Below are 13,546 nucleotides of genomic sequence, written 5' to 3' on the forward strand. Positions count from 1 at the left end.
GGCGTCCGACGCCGCCGGCCCGCGGGGGTAGTGCGGTGGAGGGGAGAAGTAGGGGAGGGGAGGAGAGGGACGGTGTCGCTGCCTGGCGGCGGGCGCCGAAGGCTCCGGAAGAAGCGCGTCCTGCTCGGTGACGCAGGCTGCACTCGAACCCCTGCAAACCATAAACAACTTTCGTGATTATTTTTTTGTGCGACAATCTGCCACTGTTTCCATGATGGCGGACGAGGAAAGAAAACAAAATTCCAGGCGCAGCATAAAACAAACTATAAGAAGTAAGCAGGAATCAAACTACCAAGTTTGAAGAAAACAGACATATAGAATATAGAAAACGAAGACTGACGTAGTGAGAAGTAAATGTAGTCGATTTTACTGAATGACGATAAACTGAAAAATGCGCCGTACTGGATTCGAATCCCCCACCCCAATACGTTACAAATTCTGCCAGGGATAAACAACAGAATGGCCACACAAAGTATTCTAAGCTTGATTGAGGAAACACGGAAGAAAACTGGTGTATTCGGAAATTAAAATTTTTATAGCTATACAAAAACAAGAAAAATGGCAATTTAAACACTACAAACCTTCTGCATAAAACATCAGGTACAATAAGGAAAATTAGTTACGTCTTGAATTGTAAGACATTAAATTATAGGCATCAATCAAGGTCGAAGTCTTGAAAGTTACAGCTGCAGGAATAAGTAATCAGAAAAGAGCAGACACACAAACAAGGCTTTATGATAGCGAGGGCTGCCCAAGGACAAGTTAAATTGCTCGTACAAAATTCAACTTTTACTAAGGAACTGAACATACCACAATCCTCTTGCGTTGCGTGCCTCAAGCAGGCAAAAGACACAACCCATGTGCCAGATTGTTCTGCCTGTAGACTCCCGTAGCGAAGTACGGTTGCATCAGCTAGAGTAAAATAAAATTTGAAATAAAGATAGCGCAGAGAGTGTACAAATGCTTACATTTAGTTTGCATAAATACGTCTACTATTAAATTTAGTTTGAGCTCAATTTTGCCAGTTCCCCTTTATCATTCTTTGGGTTTCTCTCGGTATATCTGAAAGTTAACCTTGGTACCCAAACATCTGCCCAATTGAAGAGAAAAAAATATATTCTGATGGAAAAATAGTTAAATATTTACTAGCACCGAGAAAGGTGCCAAATTTATTTTTACGGGAGGGGCTTGAAACCTCGTAGACACTGATGTTATTAGAGACTGAAAAACGGACCGTTACATTTAACGGAATAGGCCATGACATACAGTGACATACATCCCAGCATTTGTCTGGAGTTTACGAACGAGATGCAAAAAAAAAAAGAGAGGAAAAAAATCCAAGCTTACGCGTTAAAAACCTTCCAAACAAAATCAGGTTCTAAGACCTTGACGTAATTGTATTGGATGGTCGCGGAGATTATTTTCGAGCTCTTTTTCAAAGAAACATAAAAAAAAAGTTTGTCGCTAATGGTGAAGGAAAAAAAAAAGTAATTGTTTACAAGATTTGAAGTTGTCGAAGGAGAAAGAGAGCGGTGCTGAAAATAACAAGCAGGAACACGTTAAGGGTTGGCGGAGGGTTTTGAGGGGTGGCTTGGGAAGTTTTCAAAACATCCCTTAGCGCGAGGCCCGGGGCGGTAATAGGCAAAAAGTTTTAGAGCGGCGTCGCCCCAGGTCTTCGGAGGAACTTGGTGTCAGGGGCGGGCGACAATCATGGTGGTACGGGAGGGGAGGGGGAGTACAAATAAGGAGTCGAGATTTATCATGATTCCTAACCCCCCCTCCCCTCTACACCACCAACCCCAACAAGCACGGGAAATAAAACCTCGACCGGCGGAACGGAGACACAAATTGCAAAACGATTTCTCAAAGTTTTCGCCCGCCCGGCGATGCAGTGTAGCCGCAACAACGGATGGAGAAAAAAAAAATGAATGCAAGTTAATGGGAACTCGCCCTAGTGCGCGGACTCCTTTCTTCTTGCTGTTCTTATTCCTCCTCCTAATCCGTTTTTCCGCTTCTAGAACTTACTCCATTCTTTAGCGAACTGCCTCCGCTGGTGGTATTGAATTTTTTTTTTTAAATTTTAATTATTTACGCGTTACCCTGAGAAAATAAAGTTTCCGAAAGTGAAATTTTGTCCCTTTTTTTGTTGTTGATATTTTTCTTTCTTTCTTTCTTAACGAAGAGATTTAGTAAATAAATAAATCAGCTTAGCGGGCAACACAAAATGTATATATACTACGTGAAATATTTCTTGGGGCACCAAAGTTTTTTTTTTCGAGTGACTGTTCAAAAATGTTTGATATTGATTAGAAAAATCTTTTTGTTTATCAGTTCCAATTTAAATTAACGATGTTATGTTTTCAAGCACCTTTATTTATAAATGTAATTTTAAAATGTGGCTGCTAGTGCAATGACCAGTAACGTCCAACGCCCGTGTAAACACACAGCTACAAGCCAGCAGCAAGCACTGGTCTGCCCAGACATCGCCAGCTGCGTGATGCGACCAAACTGGAATGTTAGAAACCACAACTTTCCTTGTAGAAAATTCAGGTTCAAAGCAGGTGTTTAGTATTTGTTTTCAAGTTTTTGAAGTTATACTTCTAATGCGACTTCCAACAAGGTTGCGTTAAACGTTTAACGCTCCTGGAGAGGGGAAATAGAAAGAGAGAGAGCGAGAGTGAATGCTATTGTAAGGAACTAAGTAGAGAGTAAGAAAAAAATAAAGATCCTGACAGTTTGTAATGTCGCCATGTTTGTTTCAATTTTCAATACCCTTTTTGTATATACATTACAATTTAAATTGCAGAAAAAAATCATGTCTCATAGAGTCATAGACACATAAATAGTGAGTGTGTGTCATTTCTCTATGTCGCTGCGTCAATTTTCTCCTTGGGGCGAACCCGTCCGCTTAATTAAATAAACAGCTTTTATGGTTGAATGATTTCATGATTTATTTCATGAAAATCTGCTCTCATAAAAAAGTTAGTTTTACAGACATTCAATAGGTCCCGCTCTCTCTCTCTCTGAAAATCAATCTATGAATCGTTACAAATTTATTTCCTTTATTTTTTTAGTTTGTTTGATAGAATATGATTTCACTAATAATCAATTTCCACCCCTTCCTATTTTCATTTCCACATTACGAAGTTTCACTTCTTCCGCGCGGAGGGACTCCACGCACTATTTTTGCATGCAATTAAAAACTATTTTTTAATGATGCCAAAGAAGTATAACTTCTCACGCGCGTATCTAAGTACACGCACCCATTTTTTTTTCTCTTCAAACGGAACCGTTCCATTATATAGTTTAAAATTTATGTCTGCAATTCGAATGATTCGATAGTCAACGTAGCTGTTCCGGCAGCCAACTCTAGCGGCGAAAGCCGTAACTACGTGTGTTTTGCGTCCGGAATATTATTTGAAAACAAAATTTGCGTAATTTATCACGCTCGGCATTGTTTCTAAAGAATTCTACGTTAATTTTTCGTATTATAAGTGTAATTGCAACGTGAGAACGCAGTAATGTACTCGTTACCGAGGTTAGCTGTTACATATTTCTGGCGAGTACTAAAAGACTAGTTTTTTTTTTTTTTAGTCCTTGGGTTTAACCTGTCACAAGTTTATTGTTAATAATATAATTCATTGGAAAACTTACAAATGATGCGATACGCCCAGGTCACTTTTACAGTTGTGGCCACGGCAACGTTTATAGTCTTCGGATATTTATTTTTAAATCGTGGGTACTGAAAAGTTATACATTCACTAACAGGGCGGAGGCCCTGCTGTTTCCTGAGCAAAAACTGATCGTCGTCTGGCGTACGTTAATAAAACATTTAACACAACTTCTTGGACATACTCCATTGCAGTTTACCACCGTCTTTCCATGGGAAAAATTTCATAAATACCAACTAAGAAATAAAAATGGAAAATAAACCCACAGAAAACAAGTATCAACGCAACTATGAACCCAAACAGGTATTATGGTTGACACCATAGATGAACCTTAAGGGGGTGCCTCCCATTTCAGGTCAAGATTTTATATTTACAGTTATTACAGATAAACTTGTAGATTTTTTCAATTATTTAACTTTCACGAAATGAAAAACATATATATACAGCGCATAGTTTTTGCATAATTAGCTGCCAAAGTTACATTTTTAACGTTTTTGGGTTGTACAAATAAGGAGAATTTAATTATTGCAGAACTGAAACTTTTTAGGTTTAACCTCAATGCCACTGGCTACTTTAAGAAATGGTTTGAATTTATTTCAGAAAATATTAATTAATTTTACCTGGTATTTCAAAATTCTCAAATTTGTTATGATTTTGACAGTCAAGAAACATGAAATGAGTGTTTGCAAACCATATCATGAAGTATCCAGTGACATTGCAGTTGAACCTAAAAAGTTTCAGTTGTGTAATAAATTAAATTCTCCTTATTTGTACAACCCAAAAACCCCGTTAAAAATGTAACCTTGGCAGCTAATTACGCAAAAATGTATGCGCTGAATATTTTTTTTTTCATTTCGTGGAAGTTAAACGATTGAAAAAGTCTAAAAGTTGATCAGTGATTAATATAAATATGAAATCGTGACCTGAAATGGGAGGCACGCCCTTAAATATCAGGCAGCACGAGATTTCCTCGGAAGAAGAAAATAATAATAACAGCACAGACGAACACACTGCGCCAACAACGACGAGACGGTTTCAACAATGTCGGTAAATGCAGACAGACACGGCTTGAACCCCTGGTCAGCGATGACGTGTGCCTCTCTGTCACGACTACTGACTTGCTGGCCTTCGCCACGGGGACGCACCACAACGCCGACAGCTAGAAAACTGCTGTGTACCACAACGCCGAAATACACTAACGCCGAAAAATTTAATTGCAGGACTGCCACAAAGGTTAGGTTAGGTTAGACTAGGTTAGGTTAGACTAGATTAGGTTAGGCTAAGTTAGGTTAGACTAGGCTAGGATAGGCTAGGTTAAGTTAGGTTAAGTTATATTACACTAGGTTAGGTTAGGTTTGATTGTGGTATTTCGGCGTTAATGTACATTTAAGAAACACACACAAATTCATTCAGTTGTTATTTCGGCGTTGTGGTACACGGCAGTTTTCTAGCTGTCGGCATTGTGGTCAATTTTGGCATTTCGGCGTTGTGGTAACGACCCCTCCGCCATCTGAGCTCTGCGTGACGTAACACCACACCTTCACTTCCCGGCGCTATCTCGCCGAGTCTCCCCTGCTGAACGCTTCTGCTCTCTCTGGACACACCCGCTCTGGGACCTAACTAACCGCCGCGATTCGTAAAACTGCTATGGCAAAGGAAGGGTAGGGGTAGGAGGAAAAGAACATAAATCCCTTCCTCCCCCCCCCCTCCCCAAAGATTTCCCGGGCCATTCCTCGTTCGGGGCGACCCGTAATTTTTACCAGTATCTTTCATCTGGCCGCCTTTATTAGATGACACAGCGGCGAACAATTTGTCGTTCCCCAGGGAGGCATTATCGGTGGAGAAGAGGGGGAGGGAACGTTAATTAGCAACCACAAAACAACTTTTAAAAATCGGTAATGTGCACCCGCGGGTGCGGAAGGGGTTTTTGGGGGGGGGGGGAAGGGAAACCGAGAATTAACAGCGCCAGCGGGGCAGGGATTCGAGCGCATTGTCATCCGCGGAGAGAAACAATGTCGTCGATATGGGGATGATGCAATTACGGTGCAAACCAGAAGCATAAAAAGCGGGGGGTGGGGTGAGTTTGGTTTAGGAGGGAGAGGGGGGTAAACACTGCGTTACATTTCAATAACAACATTGTACCAAACCCGTTCCCTTTACCAATTAAACATTTTTTTTTACATTTCCTCGCTCAACCCTCTTCGGAACCAGTTTTCATAATCCTATTGTTTCAGGAACACGATTTTCCCGGTCGGCCGGTGAATGCTCGGAAAGGGTTGGGGAGGAGGAAGGGGGGGCAGAGAGAGGTAGGCGTAAAAATAATTTTCAATTCGCGACCAAATATTGAATGGGAAATGCACGATATTCGGGTCGTGTGTCGGCACTTTTGGAAGAAAGGGATGGGCGCAGAAGCTATCAGGATGTGACAGAAACAGACTTCGCTACGTCCACAGAGGTTGCAACATTCCACGTCAAAGTAAAAGAATCGGAATCGAGAAACGCCGCATTGGATTCAACAGAGGCCATAACCATAATTTTCTTAATGTTTAATATTGCAAATTTGTCTCGGTTAAGACCATTCACAAAATACTCCTTTTGGAAACCAGTTTCCAAGGAATAGTTTGTAATACTACACTTTTAACAACTAATACTGAGTATGTATTATCAAAATCAGCGCATAATATTATATTTTAATTGATAACTTTCTCAATCATATTGCTTAATAATGTGCAAAGTAAATACTGAAAAGCTATTCAGGAAACGGTTTACAAATAACACAAAGCATAAATGGCCAGTATTGTAGTTGTAATACAGTTGTTTTCATGAAAATATCTCTAATTTAATGTTCCATTTACAACAAAAAAAATGGGTGCGTGTACTTATGTACGCGCGTGAGAAGTTATACTTCTTTGGCATCATTAAAAAATAGTTTTTAATTGCATGCAAATAATTAATTAAAATAAAATAATAAAAGGGCTGGAAAAATATAGTCAACACAGTCAATAAAATTCAGTTTAAATTTGAAAAATTAAATAAATATAATTTAGAGAATAATAAGTATAAATGACATAATTTGTACTAAATATTATAAGATTCTTAATTCTAAATATTTATTAATAATTATTTTAAAATAAATTTAAGTTAATTTAATATTCATTTCTCATTTTAATCAAAAAGTTTTCATTATATTTGTTCATTTATTTTTATAAATATTTATTATTCATTCAATTTAATAATAAATATAAAAAATTAATATTTTAATTTTATGTTCGATTTTATTTTTTAGGTGAAATTTATTTTTTATTTTGTAAATACTAAATAACCAATACTTAACATTAATAATATTTACTATTAATTATATTAAATAATAATAGTTTTATTTATATCAATAAATAGTACATACGAATAGTTAACCTCAATTATATTGGAGCACTTGAAAAAGTTTATAAGCTCAATTTTTTTTTACAAATAGTAAATAATATTAATCAAAATATTCAATTTAAATCACTACTGAATATAATTTATTAGCACATATATAATTCGCACTTGTATGAAACTAAAACACGTGTTGTGAATGTAGAAACTAGAAACATGTGGATAAATATTATAAATATGAAAACAGTGATCAGAGGCGACGAACGTGCCAACTTGCGGGACTAATAGAGGTTCTATTTTTATTTTGTTGGTAGCTTTTTTTCGAGACTTAATGGCGGTTTAGCGGGCAGCTTCAACCATTTAATTTTGTGTTACAGTGATGCGCGCGCATCTTAAAATTTCACTCTTATCATTTTTTCATAACGAGCCTAAAGAAGTATAACTTTAAAAAATTCAGTGCACACAATAGATTTTCAAGATCAATAACAGTGTGTCAAGTGACAGTACTATTACAATTGAAGTCATTCCCAAAAATGAATTCATTACTAAATTTCTCACTTCTTCAAAGATGAAACTAATCTGTAGCAGTCAGCCACTAAATTTTGCATTATGCCTCAAAGAATCCATGTTTTGACAATTAAAGATACAACGTTCCTGTGGTCTAAAAACTGTTGAAACCAAGTTGGCATATTTCTGTTATACATTCCCCTTAGTCATAAGTGGTTGAACAGTTGCCGTGAAATCTAAATGATCTGGATTCTGTTTCCAACCATGAGTCGACGAAAATGAAAATATTTATATATAAAAATACCATAGTATTAAAAACAAAAGAAAAAAGACTTTATTACTCATTTATTGTTACATCGTACAAAACATGTATAGTTTAAGAATTGCCGTTGAATAGTTCCACTATCCACCTCCTGACTCCATTATCAGATTTAAACTAGTATTTTTAATATTTTATGTACGACAGCAAACATTTTGAAACAAATGTTTTCTTGTTTGATTATGCTTTATTTATAAAATTATCGGATACAAAACTAATAAATATTTTTTCAAAACTCCGTTCCCCCGGAGAAACCCCCGGAATGGCCACCGCATGGGGAGCCCAAGAAAAGAAACGGGCTCCCCATTTGGAAGCCACCTGGAAGGTTTTTTTCTGTTCCACCCACCGTTTCTTTTGGTAGCCTGACTTGTTACAAGGGATTGTATTCATACCAGAGAAAATGCCACCATTCCATCTGGGCAATCCGCCTTGGAGGAGCCGGGGCGCGAACCCGGGTCCTACAAGTCACAAGGCAGGCGCTCTACCCCAGAACCAGAGTGGTAGAGCGGATACTTGCAGTCTTCTTAACACTGATACGATGTCACTGCAGTGTGGTTTGTCATTAACCCGTGATTTATTTGGGAAGCAATCATGTAGGGTATTTAAAAAAAAACACGTGAGCGTGTATTTTAGTAAGGAGAAAATTCATGTGATCTCATAGCTACAAATACACTTATAATACGAAACTTGTACACAAATTTTAACGTAATTTTTAATAATTCCAAACCTGATAAATATACGCAAATTGTGTTTTAAACTAAAACTTTGGACGCGAACCACATGTAGTTTCCACACCCGCCGCTAGAATTCGTGCCTCATGCTGAGAGCTAAGATGTTACATAAAAAAAAAGTCTGTATTCATCGCAAACCAATTCACAGTTTCTATTACCAAATTCAGCAACAACGTAACATTTCAAAAAATCATTATTATGATTTCGTGGCCTAAAGCAGAAATGGTTTTTTTAATGAATTTTTAAAAATGCATAGTTTTGGCAGAACAAGATGCTACCAAAGGTGACGCGATTCTACTTATAATGGATGATGCCTGAAACACACACGTGGAAAAGTGAAATTTTGAGACCCTACTTTAAAATAAAACTTAAAAAAGGATTGGGTTTTATATACCTATTTCAAATTATTCATATATTTTAACCATGAAGCATACAGGTGTGTGATAGTTTCACAACATATATTTTGTATTGGCGTCAAGAACATGATTAAAAAATAATAGAATAATTAACGTGTTCGTATTTTACAAATACATATTTTTTTTGTATTGAAAGTAAATAAAATCTGTCATTAAGGACACCATTTTAGCTTTAAATTAGTCATCATTCAATGGAGTCATTTGAACTCAGTTTTATTTTTTTTTTAGATCTCAAGCTCATACACTAAATTGGCTACCCGACATTTATAATATTAATGATTCTTGTTAAGGTTATTTTAAAGGATTAGACAGTGAGCTCATGCAGTTTTGTAGGACAAACAAATGGACATCATTCCAGCCCAGGACAGTTACGAATCACAGTCCTCTCGCCAAAATTTTTGTCTAATAACACGTGATCGAGGCGGCAGTAATTATTTGAAACGGGTGGTTGTTGTCAGTAGCAGTCGTTACCATGATGCGAATTACGAAAACTATTACTATCTGGTTTGTCGTTTTATGGTCCCTATAACCCATTAAACATTGCCAGCTCAAAAGTTATACCTATACACGAGTAAGCTTTTAAAGAACGCAAACACATGCATTGATCCAATAACCTGTTACTTTATCTTCACTCTTGCGTAATGTTCAATTTAAACGTGACATGTTCGATGCAACAAAAAAATTCTAATACCTTACATTAAATAACTTTAACATATACGGTTTGTATTGCTTTAATAAACGTCATGGGCTATAAGCATATTTATGAAAACATAACCATTCCTACTGTACTATCATTAACAGTGAAGCCTCACGAATCGCAATTTTTGACGTGACAACGTCTAATAAATCGATGAACGCCGGCTGCACGCACGAAAAAGTGTCCCGTAACGCACATTGTCCCGTTACGATATGTCCCGTTACGCTCATTGTACGCTTGCGCCACTCGATTGGAACAACCATCAATTTGACTTTTTCGAGGCACATTAAACTTGAAACACTCCCATTCGTTTCCTACTTTTCCTATCATAGTCCTATCCTTAACAGAATAACACAGATTGGGAGAAGTTAAATAGCAAACATGTATAAAAGTTATAGTTAAAATAATCTCTTCGTTAAAGTAATAAACATATTTGAATTAATGAGTGCAAATAAAAGTAAATTTATCAATTAAAATGTAGATTTCATTTCACTCCTTCTTTGTATCCATACAAAATAGTGATAATTCAATAAAAATGATTCAATTTTATTCATAAAAGTATGCAATCATTTCATCAATGTTTTGTTATGACGTTGTCACGTTAAACTATCGTCCGTAAACCGACTTTACAGACAACCAATTTTTTTTACCGTATGTTAGCCATGAAGTAACTAGCCGGAAACACAGATGGCGGCTGCATGATCCGACGCAGAGCTACAACCAGTCTGTGAAGTTTCACTTTTAACGTGCGCGTGTTCTTTTATCTTTTTGCGCATTTTACCATTAAATAATTTTTTTTTTTGGACCTAAAGCAAAACTGTAACATGCGTTCTGCACCTTTCCACAATAATTCCCAGAGCGCCGAGGGAACATGTGTTCACGAGGGCGTGACAGCCGCCCGCAAAATGGCCGCACGGTCCGTGACGTCACGTCACACCGAGCATCCCGGCCGGGCGGGCGTTTTCCGAAATGCAAACACAGGCGTTTCTCTTTTCCCTTCATTTTTGCTCTCTCTTTTTAAATTAAAAAAAAAAAAGTGAAATTAATATTTAGCGAGGAAACCTACGGATGCGTGCAACGCTAAAAGAAATGCTGTGTTTGAGGGCGCGACGCTTGTTCGTATTTATAAAAAAAAAATTGTATCAAGTAAAAAATTTAATAGGTAATGTTATTGGAACTATAAAAAAAATACTATGTATAAAGAAGGTTTCGAATTGATACCCAAAAAGCATGGTCATTACCCAGTTTTTTGTGACCCTCTGAACCCCCCCCCCCCCCCCTTCCCGACACCTCTTTAACATTAAGATCTTAAGTTATCAAAACATTGTATTGTCATAGGTTCTTCATATCTATGCAAAATTTCAACACATTCGGACGTCGAAAAGTGGGAAAAAATTGAATAGAAAGATTATATTACATAGTCAATTCATTCATACATACAGATAAAACTAATACAAGCATGGTTAAAAGAGAAGTTAAGAATTGTTGGTTGATTTTCCTGATTGACGAGGCGTCTGCAATGCCATTTAGTACCGCGACAAAAATTCCCGTGTCGTGGTGTCTTCTATAAGAAATTATATTCAGTGGTACGGCCAAGCATGTAAGTAGAAAGATAAAGGTGATTTGGGGACAGTGGAGATCGACGACTGAGCATTAAGGCTAAACAGTGGTTATTAAAAATCTTGTAAATATATCATTTAAAATTTTTCATACCAACAGTTTGTACACCTAATTAAACAAAGATGTAAAAAGTTTTAAAAAATTGATGAATCTAAAATAGCTGCAATTAATCCGCTAGTGTTGTTCGGAAGTGGCAATACGGGTGAATTTCGCATGATGGCCTTGGCGTTAGTGGAGCTAACGCGCCCAACAGTAGCTCACTGGAACCAACGCGGTTAACGCTGCAACGTATCTGTGACCAACCCCTGCTGAGTAATGACTCGTCGAGGCGCGATAAATTGTAAAGGGTGGGTGGGGGAGGGTGGGGGAAAATACGTAAAGCCGTTGTGCAGATTCGCCTGTGTGGGGGGAAGTTCGAGTGAGGGAGGGGTGGGGGGACGGAGGTGGCAAAGAGATTGCAGCTTTCAATCAGCCAGCGCGCGGTGCTGGACAGTCCTGGGCGAGTTTAAAGTTCCGAGAGGGACAGATGTGTGAGGGTGGGGCGCGTTCCGAAATTCTCGCGGGGGGTTACATCACAGCGGCGTCGTTGCGTCCAGATAAACTGCTCGGAAGTGATGTACTGCACGCGTCTCACTGCGCCTTGTGCTGATCTAGCCAGTGGCGTGAGGACTGGCATTGCACGCTGAATCAAGACTGCCCGTGCAAGAATACACTGCTCGCTGTTGTAACCAACACACAGAAATTATAGCCTCCGTAAAGTTTCCCTGGGTTGGCGGCCAGGAAGCAGTAGGTTCGATTCTTCTTTGGGACAGAACATTTTCATAACCTGGTTCCACATCGTTGTATAGGTTAGGTTTGTAGTTTTAACTCCAAGAGATTGCAGAGTTTGTAACCAGGTGTAGCTTATGGTCTGTGCAACGTTGGTTAGACACCAAAAACAATGGCTGAACTATAGTTCTTGCATTGTGGAAACAGTTTTAAATAACTATTTTATAGAAGTGGCCGTGATTAACGAAGGAAATGTTAATTAATGCTCACTTCCATCTTCAGATGTCGTCGAGCACAATGTTTGCAATGTTTTGGGCGTTAAAATATGGCAATGGTGAGTTTAAAAAAAAATGGCTTCATAGGCAATTCCTAGCTCCATGGTTAATTCATCCCTGCCATATCGCATTTCTCAATTATTTATCCACATATATCGGTGCACCTTCTTCTATGGTCTGGAAAAGCACATTTGGTGAAACAACCCTGATAAAAAATAGAGAAAATGTGTATATTAAATTTTTGATCATAATAAAAAAGTATATTACAATTGTACATGCTTCAACAATGTGAAAGTAACGATATGTCAAGCATACGAACAACTCCAAGGAAATCGCATATTTGTGTTCGTTTGTTCTTTTTATTTTAGTTTTTGTTCTCGACGGCTGCGCAAGACCTCTTCCTCAGCACTTCCCTTCCGGAAGACCGGATGTGGAGGAGAGTGGTTGATGGCGAGCAGCGAAGAGAACAGCCAGCCGGAAGACGAGTGACGAAGAGAAAAGGGGACGAAAAACACGTCTGTCTTCGAGAAAGAGTCCTCCCCATCGGTGTTTAATATGGAGTCTCCCCTCGCCCCTCTCGCTTCACCGACCAAACCAACCCGCCCCCGACCGCCGCACAAATTCTCTCCCGGTGGATAATTAACGAGTGGCAGCCTTCAGACGGCATAATTTACCCCCTCCCTTCCCCCTTCCGCCACGCCCTTCCACCATCTCGGCAGCCAGCATAAATAATTTCTCTCAGAAATCTCTCTCATCTAGAACCGTCATCACGAGTCCGCAAGATATCCCCGCACGTCAAAATTTTAATTGCGTACTGTGACTTTGAAGAAAAAAAATTACGCAAGGGGGAAAAAATTATTCGGGAGAGTAATGGTACTTTTTTTCTGGTACACGACGCATATAATATTCCAGAGTGTATGTGACAGGGCATTTCATTACAAAACACATCGCAATTAATTTATCTCCGCATTCCTAGGCACTTACCACCATCAGTACTTTCCACTCGGCCTTCAACCTTAAGTGAACCCATTTACACGTATCAAATGTTTGATTACGGATGGTTTTTTTAAGGTATTTACGTGTAGGCTCTATATTAAAATGGGTTTTGAGGCTGAAAACTAGATCACATAGAAATAAAATTAAAAATAAGGAATAAAGCTTTCCATT

This window comes from Bacillus rossius, chromosome 12 (assembly GCF_032445375.1).
Source record: "Bacillus rossius redtenbacheri isolate Brsri chromosome 12, Brsri_v3, whole genome shotgun sequence".
In the NCBI taxonomy this organism is placed as follows: Eukaryota; Metazoa; Arthropoda; class Insecta; order Phasmatodea; family Bacillidae; genus Bacillus; species Bacillus rossius.